This window comes from Mus musculus, chromosome 5 (genome assembly GCF_000001635.26).
Source record: "Mus musculus strain C57BL/6J chromosome 5, GRCm38.p6 C57BL/6J".
Classification (NCBI taxonomy): Eukaryota; Metazoa; Chordata; class Mammalia; order Rodentia; family Muridae; genus Mus; species Mus musculus.
In genome coordinates this window covers 30815585-30834044 of record NC_000071.6, presented here as the reverse complement: position 1 = coordinate 30834044, position 18460 = coordinate 30815585, and the positions used below count along the sequence as shown (strand labels likewise).

Here is an 18460-nt window from a genome sequence, read left to right as displayed (position 1 = left end):
GACCAGTCAACATTTTTCTGCCTAAGGAGAGTAATGTGGTTCACACAACCCCAGTACTTTCCCAATCTGCCTTTCTCAAGCTTTAAGGAACAGCTTCTTCTAGGAACACCCTGAGATGTGGTGGCCAGATCCACCTTTCCTCCCACACCCTTCAGGATTATAGACTGTGTCAAGTCCCCCAAAGTATCCATGTCCTCATGCCAGGAACCTTTGACTCTGTTCCTCTGAATGGCAAAGAGGACTTTGCAGTGTAGTGAAGTTGAGCACCTGGGGGTGGAAAGACTTTTCTAGGCGAGTCCAGTGAGGTCAAAGAAAGCTGGAGAGTCAGGGAGGCGGTGACAGGTCAGAGTGACTCAGGTCCATGAGCTAAGGAGGGCAAGGACACACATTTTCACCTATGACCTCCAGAAGCAATGCTCTGCCAGCACATGAACTTTGACCCACTAAGTGTCCTATGACTACAACATGTAACTGCCCCAAGCTGGCTGGCTACAACAGCACATATTATTATTTCCTTATTGTCCTGGAGACCAAAAGCCCCAGATCCAAGTGTTGACCCTGCCAGCTCCTCCTCTGATGACTCTGGGGATCTGCTCCCAGTTACACTTCTAGTTTCTGGGTACGTTAGTCATCCTTGGCTTAGAGCACACCATGCCAATCTCTGCTCTGTGGCACGCAGTCTCCTCCTCTTTCATAAAATCCCTCTATTTCTCCTTTCATCAGGATACACATACAGACAAGGTGGTGCGTGCGTGCGTGCCTGCCTGCCTGCCTGGACACAGAACCCTGGGTCATGCACAAGTTGAGCAAATATTCTATCACTGGGCTACTGAGCTACGTCTCATCCCCAGCAAGGAGGCCTGAGTGCATTTAGGGCCCACTAAGATAACCCAGCTTCAAGATCTTTACTTGTTTGCTTTTGATTTTGAGACAGTGTCTCTCTATGGAACCCTGGCTAATAGGTAGATTAGGATGGCCTTGAACCTACAGAGACCTGTCTGCCACTGTGGAGAAAGAATATCTTCTGTGCTGCGTGGAAGGGTCATCTGTCAATAAAAAGCTGCTGGCCTATTAGCTTAGGCAGGAAAAGGAGGGAGGGAGAGGGGATTCTGAGTCAAACACAGGAGATCGAGAGTTGCCCTGAAAGCTGAACAGGTCTCCTGAACAAGAGAAAAGTAGCCAACCGCCTGAGAACAGGCAGGACTTAGAATAAACAGGATTCTGGGTTATATGCCCAGGAGAGGTATTGCGGGATCCTCCAATAGTACTATGTCCAATTTTCTGAGGAACTGCCAGACTGATTTCCAGAGTGGTTGTACAAGCTTGCAATCCCACCAACAATGGAGGAGTGTTCCTCTTTCTCCACATCCTCGCCAGCATCTGCTGTCACCTGAATTTTTGATCTTAGCCATTCTGACTGGTGTGAGGTGGAATCTCAGGGTTGTTTTGATTTGCATTTCCCTGATGATTAAGGATACTGAACATTTTTTCAGGTGCTTCTCAGCCATTTGGTATTCCTCAGGTGAGAATTCTTTGTTTAGCTCAGAGCCCCATTTTTTAATGGGGTTATTTGATTTTCTGGAGTCCACCTTCTTGAGTTCTTTATATATATTGGATATTAGTCCCTTATCTGATTTAGGATAGGTAAAGATCCTTTCCCAATCTGTTGGTGGCCTTTTTGTCTTATTGATGGTGTCTTTTGCCTTGCAGAAGCTTTGCAGTTTCATGAGGTCCCATTTGTCAATTCTCGATCTTACAGCACAAGCCATTGCTGTTCTATTCAGGAATTTTCCCCCTGTGCCCATATCTTCGAGGCTTTTCCCCACTTTCTCCTCTATAAGTTTCAGTGTCTCTGGTTTTATATGGAGCTCCTTGATCCACTTAGATTTGATGTTCCAACTGGTAAGAAAGACACATGCTCCACTATGTTCATAGCAGCCTTATTTATAATAGCCAGAAGCTGGAAAGAACCCAGATGCCCCTCAACAGAGGAATGGATACAAAAAATGTGGTACATTTTTACAATGGAGTACTACTCAGCTATTAAAAAGAATGAATTTATGAAATTTCTAGGCAAATGGTTGGACCTGGAGGGCATTATCCTGAGTGAGGTAACCCAATCACAAAAGAACTCAAATGATATGTACTCACTGATAAGTGGATATTAGCCCAGAAACTTAGAATACCCAAGATATAAGTTACAATTTGCAAAACACATGAAACTCAAGAAGAACGAAAACCAAAATGTGGACACTTTGCCCCTTCTTAGAATTGGGAACAAAATACCCATGGAAGGAGTTACAGAGACAAAGTTTGGAGCTGAGACAAAAGGATGGACCATCTAGAGACTGCCATATCCAGGGATCTATCCCATAATCAGCCTCCAAACGCTGACACCATTGCATACACTAGCTAGACTTTGCTGAAAGGACCCTGATATAGCTGTCTCTTGTGAGACTATGCCGGGGCCTAGCAAACACAGAAGTGGATGCTGACAGTCAGCTATTGGATGGATCACAGGGCCCCCAATGGAGGAGCTAGAGAAAGTACCCAAGGAGCTAAAGGGATCTGCAACCCTTTAGGTGGAACAACAATATGAACTAACCAGTACCCCGGAGCTCTTGACTCTAGCTGCATATGTATCAGAACATGGCCTAGTCGGCCATCATTGGGAAGAGAGGCCCATTGGACATGCAAACTTTATATGCCCCAGTACAGGGGCACGCCAGGGCCAAAAAGTGGGAGTGGGGGGGGTAGGGAAGTGGGGGGGAGGGTATGGGGGACTTTTGGGATAGCATTGGAAATGTAAATGAGGAAAATACCTAATTAAAAATATATATAAAAGAATAAACAGAATTATTAAGTTATGAGCTGGGGGAACAAGCCAAAGCTTATAGTTTAGGCAATTATTCATAGATAATTTAGTTTCAGAGTCATTATTTTGGGGCACAAAGAGGCTTGGTAGAAAAGCTCAGAGGTACAAATGATGTCCAATGTGGTAGGCATGTAATCCAAACTTAGACAGAAATCCAAGCTTACAACAAAATACTCAAGTGCTAGACAAAGTCCTGGGTGGAAAAGCCTGAGGTTACACCTCCGCCTCTCAAGTTCTGGGTTTAAATGTATGCATTTCTAGCTCTTTAATTTAACTACACTTTTTGCCATCTAAAGTAACATCCATTGTTTCGTCATATGAAGCAATAGTCTCAAGTTTTGGGATTTAGGGTGTTTTGGGAGACACCACTCAGCCCACTAACCCATCGACAGACAGTTTTGGCCCTCCGTCTTTCAGAGCCGTAGGACGATACATGTGCTGGTCTAAGCAACTACATCTGTAAGAGGTGCAACTGAAAATCGTTACACAGATTGTATCTCCGTTACTTGGATGCACTAAGCCGAAGAGTCTCTGTTGTGTGGCTCTGGAGAGCTCGCTCTGGTTAGGACGGTTGCCTCAATGGCTGTCCGTAGCTGGCACTTGTTTGGTGTGGTGGCTCTCTAGAGTCTACTTCTGCATACTACCTCTACAGGAATAGCTTCACTTACTCAATCTGACTCTCTCAGGAGTCTCTCTGGACACATGTGTTCATGTGGAGAAATGATGCACAGAAGAGAATCTCGTGGAAATACTGTGGGCAAGGATAGCATGTAATATCTTAGTGGCTTGGAGCATCGTCAGGAGGGACCTAGCAGACGCTGACAATGGCCTTCTACAGAGGGGGAGAAAAATGATTTGAGCAGTATGTCTCTCAACAGCCTTTCTCAAAGCAGAAGCACACAGAAGCAGCACCTGGCACTACGTGGTACCCAGGCTAAAGGAGACTGAATTCAGGATGAAGGATGTCCCTGTTGCTTCTCTGCATCCTGACACCTACAGGCAAAGGTGTCATCCTACACCTGTGGCTAAAGCAGAACAAGACTTTGGTGCCTTGTGGTTGGTGCTTCAGCAAGCATGGTGGAAGCACCTCACAGAATGTTATATGTCAGCTTGACACAAGCAGGTGTCATCACCTGAGAGGAGGAGCCTCAGTGGAGACAATGCTTCTACCAGACAGGGCTGTAGGCGAGCCTCTAGGGCAATTTCTTAATTAGTGACTGATAGGGGAGGGCCCAGTCCATTGTGGGTGGGGCCATCCCTAAGCAAGGGGCCAGCCAGTAGGCAGTACTCCTCTATGGCCTCTGCATCAGCTCCTGCCCTGCTTCAATTCCTGCCCTTACTGCTTTTTTTTTTTTTAAAGATTTATTTATTTATTATATGTAAGTACACTGTAGCTGTCTTCAGACACACCAGAAGAGGGCGTCAGATCTCGTTACGGATGGCTGTGAGTCACCATGTGGTTGCTGGGACTTGAACACTGGACCTTTGGAAGAGCAGTCGGGTACTCTTACCCACTGAGCCATCACACCAGCCCCCTCACTGCTTTTGATAACAAACTGTTATATGGAACTGTGAGTGAAATAAGCCCTTTCCTCCCCAAGTTGCTTTGGTCATGGTGTTTCATCAAAGCAACAGTAACCCTGACTAGGACAGAGTAAGTTCAGAACAAAGTTCCTGGTATTTCATTTCAGTGGGTTGGAAATAATGCACTTGGGGACAAAGCAACCCCAGAGCTGTGGGAGCAACAGGCAGTGCTTCCCACAGGACTCCCGCCCTGGGACTGGACAGGACTGCTAGAAACCCTGGGGGCAGAGGATTCAGATTTAGTTAGAGAACATGCAAGAAAATGCCTCCCATGTTCACCAAGGTAAATGGTGTAGATGCAAGAAGTCTTTAGGAAGAACTTGTGGAAGGTCACCTGGAGGACCTCGCACACACCCCTGTGTGCGCGTGCGCGAGCTCACACACACACACACACACACACACACACATGTGCATGCACACCCCTGGACTGTGACTGCTAGGGTTGCTTGAAGAGACTGTGAAGAGCTAACACTCACCTAAACTATGCCTTAGGATGGCTTCTGAGTAGTATAATTACAAAACAATTTTACTTTATTTCCAAGTTTTTGACACATGATCTATGTAGCCCAGGCTGGCCTCAAACTCACAATCATCTAGCCCCAGCTTAAGTGTTGGTGTTATAGGTGTGTGTCACCATGCCCTGCCTCAGTCATTTTACTTCTCTCATTTACCCTTTTTTAACTCTCAATTTTTCTATAAAGTTAGTAAGATCTCAATTTGTTTGTTTTAATTTAAATATTTTTTATTTTGTGTGTGTGTGTGTGTGCACGCGTGTATGTCTGTTACCTGTGGAGCTCAGAAAAGGCATCGGATTCCTGGGAACTGGAGTTACATATGTTTGTGAGCCACCATGTGGATTCTAGGAACTCAGCCTGTGAGCACTGTAAGGGCAGCTTTTATCCTCTGTGCATCTCTCCAGCCCCTCAAGTTGTCAGTTTGTTTGTTTTGTTTAAAAAACCATATTAAAGCTGGGCACAGTGGCTCACACATTTAATCCCAGCACTTGGGAGGCAGAAGCAGGTGATCTCTGTAAGTTTGAGACCAGCCTAGTCTATAGAATGAGTCCCATGACAGCCAGGGCTACATAGTAAGACTCTGTCATGGAAAAAAGCCAACATTAAACAAACAAGCAAACAAACAAATTAATGTGTGTAGGAAAGAGACAACTCCGTGGTAGTGACGCCCTGGAGCCAGGAAGTTAAGAACTTTCACTTCAAACAGCTATCTCTCTTGGAAGTTTCTCTGAAAACACAGGTATGGTCATGGTGCTTTCTCGAGAATAATCTTTATCTCCTTCAACTCCTGAGGAGCTCACAGACCCCTGGATGCAGACATTATCAGAGCAAGGGTGAGGCAGCTGCACAGGAGTTCTCAAGAGTTCTCTGAGGAAAAGCTTCAGCTCTGGCTGACGATGACCAACACCTCTGCCCTCAAGACCCCAACAGGAGGAAGAGCCTGAAGGGGAGGCAGCTGCCTGAGGAAAGTCTGGACCTGCTGTGCTCAGGTGTGTTCCAGCTTGCCTCCTGCCTCTGACAGCTAGCTGGGTGGGCTTTCTAGTGTCATTACTGATGATGGAGAAGAGATAGAGTTGATTTTCTGGTATTACTGTCCATCCTGTGCACCGTTGCCATCACTGTCTGCCCTATGTTCTAGGAACATAGGACTGAGGACTGGCAACACAGCATACCTCTGAAAGCCAGAAGGCAATGACACGCACGTCCCAAACTGTTACCAAGGGCTGGGGAGTTCTCACTGTGCAAGTCTAAGGGCCCAAGTTTGAGACCCAGAATCACATAAACACTGAGGATGGGGTTTGTAGTCCCAGCGCCATGGTACGCAGAGACAGGAGGTCACTGAGGCTTGCTGGATGCAGGTTTAGTGAGAGACTCTGCTGTCTCAAGGGAAGAATGACAGGAGAGAACTGACATGTTCCTCTGGTCTCTGCATATGTATTCAGATGTGTCCACACACCACATACATACAGACAGACCATATGCCCATACATATATATACATACATACATACACACACACATATATATACATACATACATACCCCCTTACACAAAATAAGGATACATACAAATTATCATCAGTTTTTATGTGAATGAGTAATAGTCTTGGTCTTTGCCTCAAGGAGCCTGTTAGTTATATATAAGTCACACCCACAACTATAATTATAAGCTGTTGCTATAGCATATTAAATATTATAAAGGAAAATACTGGGACAGAATATTTCTAAAGCAGAGGACTTTAATCTACTTATAAAATATATTTTATAATCTAGCACATATAGAAACATACAGAGCATCTTATCATAAGCAACTGGCTGGTGGCATTTTCGGATCTGTTTCTTGGGGGAAGGGGAGAACAGGTCTCACGTAGCCCAGGCTGGGCTCAGATTCACTATGGCCAAGGATGACCTTGCGTTTCTGATACTGCCGCTCTAGCGCTTCAGGACTGGATTCCAGGCAAGTCCAACCATGCTGTGTATGTGGTGCTGGGGTGGAACACAAGGTCTTGTGTGTTCTAAGTGAGCATTCCATCAGTTGGAATTATAACTTCCATCCCTGTTTTGTTCATTTTTAAAAACCATGGCAACAACCCAGTGAACTGCTTTTAGCCTGTTAATGACTGTGATCCACAGTCTGGAAAAGCCGGGCATGGAGGCTTTAGTTTGGATCTGGAATGCACCCCCACATCAAATGTATTAAAAGTTTGGTTGTCAAACTGTGGTACTACTGTGAGGTGGTGGAACCCTTAGGCAGTAGGGACTATGGGGTATATTCTCTCTCTCCTCCCTTCCCTCTCTCCCTTTCTCTGTTCTCCCCTCCCCTCTTCCTGGCCACAGGATAAAGGGTCCTCATTTACCTTGGAACCCCTGATCTCCACTAGGTCACTCTTCTTGCCCCAGGCCAGAGCAATGGAGACAGTTGACAACAGGCTGGAACCTCGAAGCCCCAAGCCAACACACATCTTTCCTCTTGACAAGGTGATTCCCACAGGTAGTCTGTCACCGCATCAGAAGGCTACCACAGGAGCCCTAGGCTAGAGTGCATCGGGGTGGAAGCCACATAATGCTTTCCTGAGGGAATGGCAGTTAGGCCAAGACAGCCAAGGTTAAGCAGCAGCAGTTTAAGTCAGCCAGGAAGGATGCTATACAGAGAGAGAGAGAGAGAGAGAGAGAGAGAGAGAGAGAGAGAGAGAGAGAGAGAGGGAGAGAGAGAGCGAGCAGCACACGCAGACACCTTCATGGTTCAGGAAGAGGAACTGAGGTCAAAGAGACATGATCTTCTCACAGCCCCATGACTGTTAAGCCCGGCTCTCCTAAATTCCAGGTTCGAGGTTCTTTACTGAACTGCAGCCCAGTAGCTGTCATTTTTTCTCTTGATTTAACCCAAGCGTGAGCCAAGCACTCATGGTTCTCTCCCAGTCAGGGTAGGAAAGCGGGAGAAGACAGGCATGAGGCTGTTTACAAAGAGCCCATTTGATTCTTGTAAAACAATGCACCTTGCTCTACCCTACCTGGCTTGAGGTCTGTGCAAGGCTATTTGTTCCTTCCTGTGGTGACTGGCTGGGAGCCAGGCTCCTGCTTGGGCCCTGGCTTTCAGGGAAGGGCATCAACGTAGCCTGCAGGGAAGGGCATCAACGTAGCCTGCAGAAAAGGGTTAGGTTCGGCATTGGGCCCAGACATAGGGCCCAGGAGGTGGTGCAGCCCTGCTTCTCCAGCTCCTACACACATGCTAGCACCCGACTTCCCTCAGGTTTCCACCCTGCGTGCAGAGGATCATCAGCCCTGTGACTGCTTTGTAGCATTAGCTGGGTGAATGCCTTCCATGAGAGGAATTTGAATCTAGTAAGTGAAAGGGCACAAGCAGGGGTGTCAGTCAGGGTCAGGGTCAGGGTCAAAGTAGAATATCTAGGATGGCATCAGGATGACATCAGGACAGAGGGCTCAGTGGATGCTTGAAAGGCCACACACAGTTGTCCAGTTTCTATGCTGCACAATGCGCCTGGATCAGGGCAGAAGCAAGGGTGGAAATCCACTCACAAAACCGCGCTTAGATCTAGCCAGGCGTGCATCTGTCTCAGGACACACAGATGGGCCTCCTTCATTGACAAAGGGCCAAATAGGACCAGCTTGGAAGAGCATGTGGGCAGAGGACGAGAAACAACCTGACCCCACACAACTGCTCATCTAAGACCCAGCTCTGGAGCCCGAGGGAAGCCGATGCCTCTCAAGCTTAAATGCTCTGTGCAGGCAGGCAGATAAGGGCTAGTGGCTGGCACCTCCCCTCGGCAGTGATGGCAGGCTGGGACCACGCGGCAAACAGCTGACAAGCAGAGGCTCTTCCCAGTTCTAAGAACTTAGAGAGCCAGACTCTGTGATCTCCTTCCATCTCAAGGCCGCCCTCATCAATGTCAAAGCAAGTGAGCCGCATCACGAAGCGCATCTCGTGAGTTTTAGCTATTAAAGATGTGGCTGGTTATGTATGTCCATTCAAAACAATTCCGAGGACGACAGAAAAGTAAACAAATGTAAAGGTAGCCATGGCCCGAACTTACAATCACTTGAAGATGCCTCTGCCTCTAACCTTCTTGTGGCTCATCCCCATCCCAAACCTGCCTTCTGTTCTCACTGGGGCCTAACTCTGCCCCTCATTCCAGTGGACAGCCAACTCTGCTTAAACCTGGACCCCTTTCTTTCACCTCTGCTCTCATGGCCATTCTAAACTCTGCCTCCTCAGAAACCCTGCCTTGAAAATGTCACAACACCCCAACCCTGGTGCCCCTCCTCCCTGCTGTGTCTTTGGGCCAGCACGAAGACCTGGCCCATTATGAATTCATACGCCCAAACGGGCCCTTGCCCCTCAACAATAAAACTTTTATTCATCTCCAAATGCCCAGGCTAAATCCTCACTGTGGCTAATTCAAGCCTCTAAGACCTTCCTCTCCCACCAACATCTCTCTCGTTCCTCCTCAACAAGCAGCCTTGGCTGTCAGAAGACGTTAAGGTCATTTCTTACCAGGGCGCCAGCCATATTCCCTGAACTTTACATACTGGGTAGAAATGCTATTTTCTCTTCCCACCAGTCTCAGAGGGAGAAGAGCCTTTGTCTGTGAGGGCCCTTCCCTGCATCTCAAAGGCAGTTCTTTTCTGTCCCCTTTCCCCTTTGCACTGAATACAACTGTCCCATGGTACACAATCATAGGAGATTGGTTCCACTGGGTGTTAAAGTCGTCTTGTGCTCAGTTCTATAGAGTAGTCCAGTACCTGCGATAGCCCAGGCATTGCCTCCCTTATACGCTAGGTCAGGGTCAGGGTCAAGTGAATGGTGCAGGAGAGAACAAGAGGATTAGCTGTAATACCTAAGGCAATGGCTGCCCACTGTAATACCTAACACTACGACTACACATCCTCTTGCCGGATTCAACACAGTACTCTCAGTACATGGCAAATTCAAGTCTTGTTTTTCAATTCCCAGCAACCACATGGTGGCTCACAACCATCTATAATAGGATCTGATGCCCTCTTCTGGTGTGTCTGAAGATAGCTACAGTGTACTCATATAAATAAAATAAATAAAACTTGGGAAAAAAAAAAGCCAGGCAGTGGTGGCACATGCCTTTAATCCCAGCACTTGGGAGGCAGAGGCAGGGGGATTTCTGAGTTCGAGGTCAGCCTGATCTACAGAGTGAGTTCCAGGATAGCTGGGGCTATACAGAAAAACCCTGTCTCAAAAAAACAAAACAACAACAACAAAAACAAACAAACAAAAAAAGTTTTGCTTTTTGGTTGGTTAAATTCATAGATATGAGGGGCCATTAAATATGTGAAGACTTCTTCAAAATCCCTGTAATACTAGACTCTAACTGAAAGTTAGCTGGATCACCATTAATGCCTAGCAATCATACATGTTGCATGCATACATATAGAATGCATACGTCAGAGAAAACACTTGGGAGGCACTTGTTGTCCCCACTTACAAGGCCTCATGAAAACAGCGTGCACATTTGTAAGAATAACCTATAACCCTGGAGACTACACCTTCTGGGGAACATGAGTCTTATCATCGAGCTGTCTCATAACACTGTTACTTGTTATTTTGGGGCCAGCGCAACACATCTCCATCCTTAGCAGTGGTCCTGTCACTTAAGGGTGCTAACCATACTCCAAGTGCAAACTTTCACCTGTGACCTCTACTGATCTAAAATCAGAACAAATCAGAGACAAAATCAGAGTCCTTGGCAGATGGCAATAACCGTCAAGGAAGGGGATGAGGGCCAGCAGCCAAGCGTCTGGTGCTGCAGGGAAGTCTGGCTACAGGGTACACTTTACACCCCTGGAGATAAGCCTTCAGCACAACACTGCTCATACTGGAAGGAATATTGGATTTCATAGAGTGGTCCAAGACCTGCCTCTTCCACATGGCAACACACATATTAAGCCTAACTATGATCCTGCTGACTCAAAACCAGCTAAGATTTCACATCTTATCCACCAGGAAACACCACTACAAGGCGACAAGGGCATTCTATTATAATTATATCATATTACAAGGTGACCAGGGCAACAATGCCCTCACAATACGGTGACTGCTTATTCAACAATCCCTTGGTAGTGGAGTTTTCTAGCCTGACAGAGCCAAAGACTTGTGCTAATAATTCCAGGCAGCAGGGCTTGGCCCCTGCCCCATCTGGGATAAGTGTTAGGTAGTCAGAACCACTTGGAGGAAGAGAAACATCCTGTTAGCAAACACTTAGCACAGCACAGGCCATGCTGTGGGACAGGCCATATGTTCCTCAGCTCCACGTCCTGGATCCCCTGGATAAAGTAGGAAGTTTCTCTTCTCTAGCATTTAAAGCTGAATAGACGCCACTACTGGCAAAAGCCGAACCTAGACCACCATGTCCATCCTGGAAGAACAAGGGGTCTCTGAGCTGATGGCCAAATGAAATGGGACCACGGACGGAGAAAGGAAGGAGGCCAGACAGGTCTGAGCAGAGGCAGTTCGAGCAGGAATACATACACCCAATACAAGGTAAAGTCTGCAGGAAGGCGCCAGGGCACTGGGGATCTGGCCACTCAGAGAATCTGGAAAGACATGGGACTGAGACAGGCCACCAAAAGCAGAACCCTGACCACTGCTATATGACAAATGTAAACAGAGAAAGTTAAGAGGCAATAAGGCGATTTTAAGACCCACTTTGAAACAGATTTGTTTTAAATTTGTGTGTATGTTTTTATTTGTATGCCTTGTCTACATGCATGTATATGTACCACATATGTGTGGTGCTCAAGGAAGCCAGAAGAGGGCACTGGGGGCTCTGGAACTGGAGTTCCAGATGGTGGTGAGAATTCTCGCTTGTGCTGAGAACTAAACTTGGGTCTTCTGCAAGAGCAGCCAGTACTCTTAACTGCTGAGCCATTTTCCAGCTCAATTTTCATGTTCTTATAATAATTATTTTACATTTTCTTTCTTTCCATAGAGATAAGATGTTCATCTGTGTTTTTAAGACATATCCACCCAACACGTGTAATACACATGCTGTGCTTTCTCAAAGGCACTCAAAGAACTGCATAAAGCCCGGCCACAGCAAATCAATACCCTTTAGGATGATCAATACCAGACAAGGGATGTGGCTCAGTAGGCAGAGCACTTGCCTTGCATGTACAAACCATCAACTCATAAATCCAGGTGTAGTGCCACACACTATGGTCTCAGTTCTATAGAGGCTGAGCGATCTGAAATTTAAGGTCACCTTCCAGTGTGTAGCAACCCTGCCTCAAAATAAACAAAACATAAATACCCCGAATGCAGGGCTGGGGGAGTGGGTGCAAGATGGCTCAGTGAGTAAAGGAGCTTTCAGCCATCCTGAGGAACTGAGTTCAAAATCCAAGCCCCATGTGGCTGACAGAAAGAACAGAGAAGCATCTTATGAGTCGCTCTCATAGTATGCACACAGCCCTGTTGTGTCACTGTATATGTGTGTATGAGTGTGTTTGTGTTTGAGACAGGGGCTTAGGGTACAACCCAGGCTGGCCTTGCCTTTGGATCTTCCTGTCTCAGTCCACTGAGGGCTAGGATTACAGATACTTGCAACTATCCCTGGCTTCAATAATATTAAATACTTTTAATGCCTATGTACTATTTTATTTCTGTGAACTTGACCAGCCCTCCATATCTTACACTTCTGGTTGTTTTACTTAATTTTGGGGGATGGGGAAGATTGAGAAAATTGTAGCAGGGCTCACACTGTAGCCCTGGCTAGCCTGTAGAGACAAGTACATAGACCATGTTGGCTCTGAACTCAAAGAAATCCACCTGTTTCTACTTCTGGAATGCTGGCATTAAAGATGTGGGCCACCATGCCCAACAGTTCTGACTGCCAAGTCACTTTTTCAAAAACAATTTTTTTTTTTTGGTTTTTCGAAACAGGCTGTCCCAGAACTCACTTTGTAGACCAGGCTGGCCTCGAACTCAGAAATCTGCCTGTCTCTGCCTCCCAAGTGCTGACAAATATTTTATATTATTAATACTGGTATATTAATAAAAACTATGTAGTTTTAAACACAACTTTAACCAAAGACCCTAAATAGTCTGAAAATGGCAATTTATGGCCTAAGGATATGTGTCTTTTTAAGGCCGTGTGTGTGTGTGTGTGTGTGTGTGTGTGTGTGTGTGTGTGTGTGTACATGTATGTAGTCTAAAATATTAGGCAGATTTGGAGTCATACTTCTTGCTCAGCTCTCTTAAATCATATCATATAAGTGGTATGTATTTCCTACATATTAGGAAATAGTTTTATGAACAACAATGCGTGGAGTCAGAACACACCAGATGGACTAAGTTCTTTACGTTAGGGAAATGAAGCATCCAGAGCTTAGAGCACCGATGTTAAGACATTGAAAAACAACGTCTAGGCAGCTCAGCAAAGTTGGTAGGGCATGGTGCTAGTGAGATCTTAGAATCTAGTGTGTGGCAAGAACTGGCCAGCCAGCTTCACATGGGGAAAACCCACTCCTGGCTGCAGGATGCCTCCCCAACCCTGGGAGCTACCGTGCAGATTTGTACTCCCAGCCAAAGAAAGATTGGGTGATGGACTGTAAACTAGTCAGCGCAATTCACGCTCCTTCTGGGTAAGTACTCAAAGCACAGCCCAGCTGGTGAGTGTGTCCTCGCTCTATACTCAACACGACACCTGGCTAAAAACAACAACGACCAACTGATGACAAAATCAAAACTTCAACATCACTTAGTGAGTTCTTATCACACCATGGTAGTCATTGTGTTTTTCCTTCTTTTGAGATTTAGTTATGTGCTTGACTATTTTGCCTGCATGTATATGCACTGCCTGAGTTCCTACAGATGGTCATGAGCCATCATGGGTGTGCTGGGAACCCAACCCAGGCCATAGAACAACAAGTGCCCGTAACCGCTGAGCCATCTCTCCAGCCCCTTATTAGTCATTTCCACCGAAAGCTGTCAGTATTGAGTAAAGGAGCAGCCAGGCCTGATAGAGATTGCAGCTATCGTCACAGAGTGTATCCATACTTCAGTTAGGTCCCTGAAGCTTCAAGCTCTTTTGTAAGAGGCACAGGACTTAACATGCTGTTTTTTGAGAAGCAGACTCACTATGCAGCCCAGGTTGTCCTGGGATTCCACGCATGGTACCATGTCCAGCTCACATACTTGCTGTAAAGGTCACATGGGCAGATGCTGCTTTGGACAATAGTTGAAATTAAATGACCTTATTAGGAAGTAATGGTTAGTTCCTTCAGCTGTCAAGAGGAAGGGGTGATTCTCAAAGGGGAGTAAAGGGGCAGGGAGACGCTGGGGCAGGCACTCCATAGAGACTGAGAAGCTGTTGGGAAGCAGGCACTTGAGAGGGCCCTCCTCGCTCACCAGTCTTCTCTGGACACTGGCCTGGTCTGAGGAAGGAAGCCAGCTAGCGCTACCTGCTCCATCACTGACCACTCTAGCAAAGGTTTTCTATGAAGATGTGTTGATGGCGGAGTCATGTGCACTGTCAAGTCTACGAGCTCTCCCCTAAGTCCAGAGCAGTGCATCTTAAAACACGTCAAACAAGAAAGCAGAGGAACTAAAAGTTCCCTGTTGAGTCTCCTTTCCTTTCCCCACACCCACATCCGTCTTCCCAGAGGTAGATCCTTTCCAAGTTCAGTTACAGTCCTGGGGATGGAGCCTGAAGACACACACGCTCCCTAGGGACCACTCCCCACCACAGAGCTAGCCTTTAGAGGCCTGTGTATGGACATGGGCTTGGTCTAGGAATTCAGAAAGGCCTTGAGCCTTTCTGTAGCTGGTCCATCCAAAAGGACCTCCTTTCTCTCTCCTCACTCTGGGAGGAGGCTTCCCTGCTGGAAGGAAGGGCTCTTTCCCCATGACCTCTCTCCCACAAGTACAGAAACTGATCTGAGTGAAGTCATGGTTCAAGGTGCACTTCACACAGTAGCGGAAGTGAGCAAGGGCCACGAAAGGCTCACTAATAGGCCGGCACCCGGCAGCTTGCTTTCCTATTTCTGATTCTGATCATTCTTAGTAGAGCCTACCCAGCAGAAGGCCTGAGCAGCCCCACGTCACACCAAACCCGGGCTCTGCTCCAGTCAACTGCTCATGCCTGGCCGTTCTGTCAGACAAGCAAGTCAGCTGAATGCATGGTCACAAAGGCCCATTTCATACATACACTCTCTCATTTGGTAGTTGAAATGACACTGTGACTCTCAAGTTTTCACTGGACAAATGGCTGCTTCTGTTGGACACAAAGGCTCCCGAGGAATGGGGCAGTTTTGAATTAGTTCAGGATGGACTTCTCATGACAAACTTTGAGACATTATTTTGACATTATGGCACCAGTAAATGTAAATAAATATTGCTACCTGCTATGAAGCAGCTCCTCTCCTTGCATCCTCTAACAACCCTAAGGGACAGCCATCATCCAGGCTAGCCTACAGATGAGAAAACTAGCACTTAGCAGTTACATAACCTACCCAGTGTCACACAGTCAGGAAGTAGGAGGACTGGGATTTGGGCTCAGATGCATCTGTTTTGAGAGGCCAGATCAACTTAGTTTCTTTTTTTTTTTTTTAATCTTTTTTCATTTATTTTATGTATATGAGTACACTGTAGCTGTCTTCAGACACACCAGAAGAGGGTATCAGATCCCATTACAGTTGGTTGTAAGCCATCATGTGGTTTCTGGGAATTGAACTCAGGACCTCTGGAAGAGCAATCAGTGCTCTTAACCACTGAGCCATCTCTCCAGTCCCATCAACTTAGTTTCTAAAGGAGGGGGTGAGACATCCCTGTGGCTCCCAGGACCTATGCAAGGCTCCATCTGAGTGCTGGGAGGGAGCCCTGAAGCTGCCCCTCAGGTTTGCTTCCACTCAGCCCCAGGTCTGAGCTCTCTGCTTTGCTTTCCAGAACACAGCAGCCTTGGAGATAAGCCGAGAAGATGTCAACACCCAACTTTGCATTTGCTTTCAGTCAGTAGATGCACAGTTTTCAAAAGAAGAGTCCCAGAGCAGGAATGGAACTTGTAAGGGAAAATTGTTATTTGTAAGGTGGCGAGAATAAATATTTAATTAGACGCTTTGACATTACATTTTGCCTGGCCTTGCAACACCTCAGACAATAAAAGCAGCCTTTGTCTACAGGGCTAATTACAGACTACTAAATTATTTTTATTACAGCCCTTTGGATTATTAAGTGTGACAAATGCAGCATCGTGGCTGTATAGAATAGTGCTAGTCTGGAAATGTGAGTTCTAATCCTGACTCAGACCCTAATAACCACCAATAGTCAACTGCACGGTGTACACAGTTGACACTGCTCTCATATACTCTTTATGTTAGTTAAGTCACTTTGGGGCAAATCACTTAACTCTTAAGAGTCTCGTGTCAAAACCTGGAAATGAGGACATTAGGACATCTGTCCTGTCCAGTTCTAGCGTGTGTCTAAGATCCTGACAAACATTTCTATACATAACTAGAGCACCTGCATTTTGGCCCAAAAATTTAGATCTTCTATATGGTTCTGAAAATGCTGCTTGCCTACATTCAGGGATAATTCAAAAGATGCTTGCTTCCAGCTGCTTGCTAAATTTCTGGAGAGTTCCCTATTCTAGCTCTGAGTGGACTCCCATGTGGGAACTGTTTTGTTCAGTAAGTAGCATGTCTAAGGCTAGTTGGTCACCTAAGCCCACAGAGAGCATTAGATTGGAGGAAGGTGTCAGAGGTCCCCACCTTGACAATGCATGGGCTGTTAGGTGGAGCAGCCCTGGCATCTCCACAGAAATCGAACAACACTCTAACTCAAAGACACACAAAGATCTCCCCTTGCAGGGTTGCTACTTCTTGCTTCTGAAACTAGAATGTAGCTCAGAATACAAACACACACACACACACACACACACCCCTATACCTAAAAGCTGTGGGTAAATTACAGGGTAGTCTCAAGATCAAGGAAATGCAGTGCTATAAAACCATAACATACCACTCAGCTCTAGGTCTAACTTGGTCCAAATCATGCCCCTCTCCCTGATCTTAACAATTACCTACAATAGCAGCTGGGTCGGTGTGTAAGAGCGGTTTCAGTCTTGTTTCTTAAGAGGACCAGTTTATAAAGCATTCAGTCATTATCCGTAAAACACTGGTATGTATTTCAAAGGCAAATTAACCCATATAAAAGCCACCCCGATGCCCTGAGACGGTATTGTCCCATAGCACACTGCACACGGAACACCGCACCTCACACTCGCCTCAGCTCTCTAGCCTTGACACATTTCCTTGCTTAATTCACCACCCTCCACCCCAGTAATCACACAGAATCAGTAATAACACCGATTCCCAAAATACACTCAGCCCAGGAAGGGCAGCTCTCCAGCACAGCTGTCTCCTTCTGTCCTCCTCGGGTATTTGGGTGAGCTATGTGACACAGAGAGGACCAGAGGAAGGAATGTAGCTCTCAGGCCCCAGAGCTCCCATCAGACCACAGGCAGGCGCATCCTGCCATTTAAACCCAGATTGGCATTCGACAAAGAACAGATTCTACTGTTGGATGGGGGCCGTCATCCTCCTGAACCCCATCTCTATGTTTAAAACTAGGGCGACAACCGTCTTTGCTACTGTAAACTAATCTGATGGGCACGGGGGCAGGGAGTGGCCCTGAGGAGGCTGCCAACAGGCCATGAGTGAGCAAAGCCTGGGAGCAAACTCACTGTTTGCAACCTCAGAAACCCTAATGAGAGAGTCTGTCATGGTGAGTTCTAGGAGTGGACCATGCCCTCCCTCCCTTTGTGGCCTGGAGTTAAACAAGCAAACAAACAACCCCAAACATACCCAATACCTCTTATTCATTAGAACTGCCTTGCAGGAATTTCCTAACACTACATTGAAATCTGGGAGAGGAAAAAAGGAACCAACGGAAGCTGGCATTGAGGTACACACAGTAGTTAGGAGCCCTCGAGTTCAGGCATGTCTATGAAGAACTTTCTGGCTATGAGCACAAACTAACTTAAGCTGAGTTTCTTGCTGGGAAAAAGCAAACATCTTGGGACTCCATGTCAACACTAGGTATGGCAAGCTGGGCAAGTTGGCAGGTGGCAGACACAACCCTGGGAATTGCCCCCACCAGACAGCAGCCCTCACCGACACTCAGCTGTAGGAGGTAGGGATATAGGCCTCAGAGGTACGAGGGACTCTCAACCGTGCTCTTTCTCCACTCTGTCAGACTGTCAAAGCCCACTGTTTGCTCGATTTGGTTTTTCCATCAAATTTACAGGTTATTGGAAATCAAGTCCTGCCAAAATCAGTAAGGACTTGCTTATACCAAGGTTGTAAAGTGACTCTTTAAAAAAAAAAAAAAGAAAAAAAGAAAAAAAAAAACTTTAAAGAGTCCTGAAAGATGCTATTCACAAAAAAATGTACCATAAGCACATGAACTTAAGCTCCCCCCCCCCCCCACACACACACTCCCTTCTC

At 46.4% G+C, this 18460-nt stretch overlaps 1 protein-coding gene across 4 annotated transcripts in view; it reads right to left on the bottom strand.

The window, feature by feature from the left end:
* The window catches only part of Mapre3 (microtubule-associated protein, RP/EB family, member 3), a 51501-nt gene that overhangs the window by 32062 nt on the left and 979 nt on the right, over positions 1–18460 (bottom strand). The gene's annotated exons all lie outside the window — the stretch shown is intronic.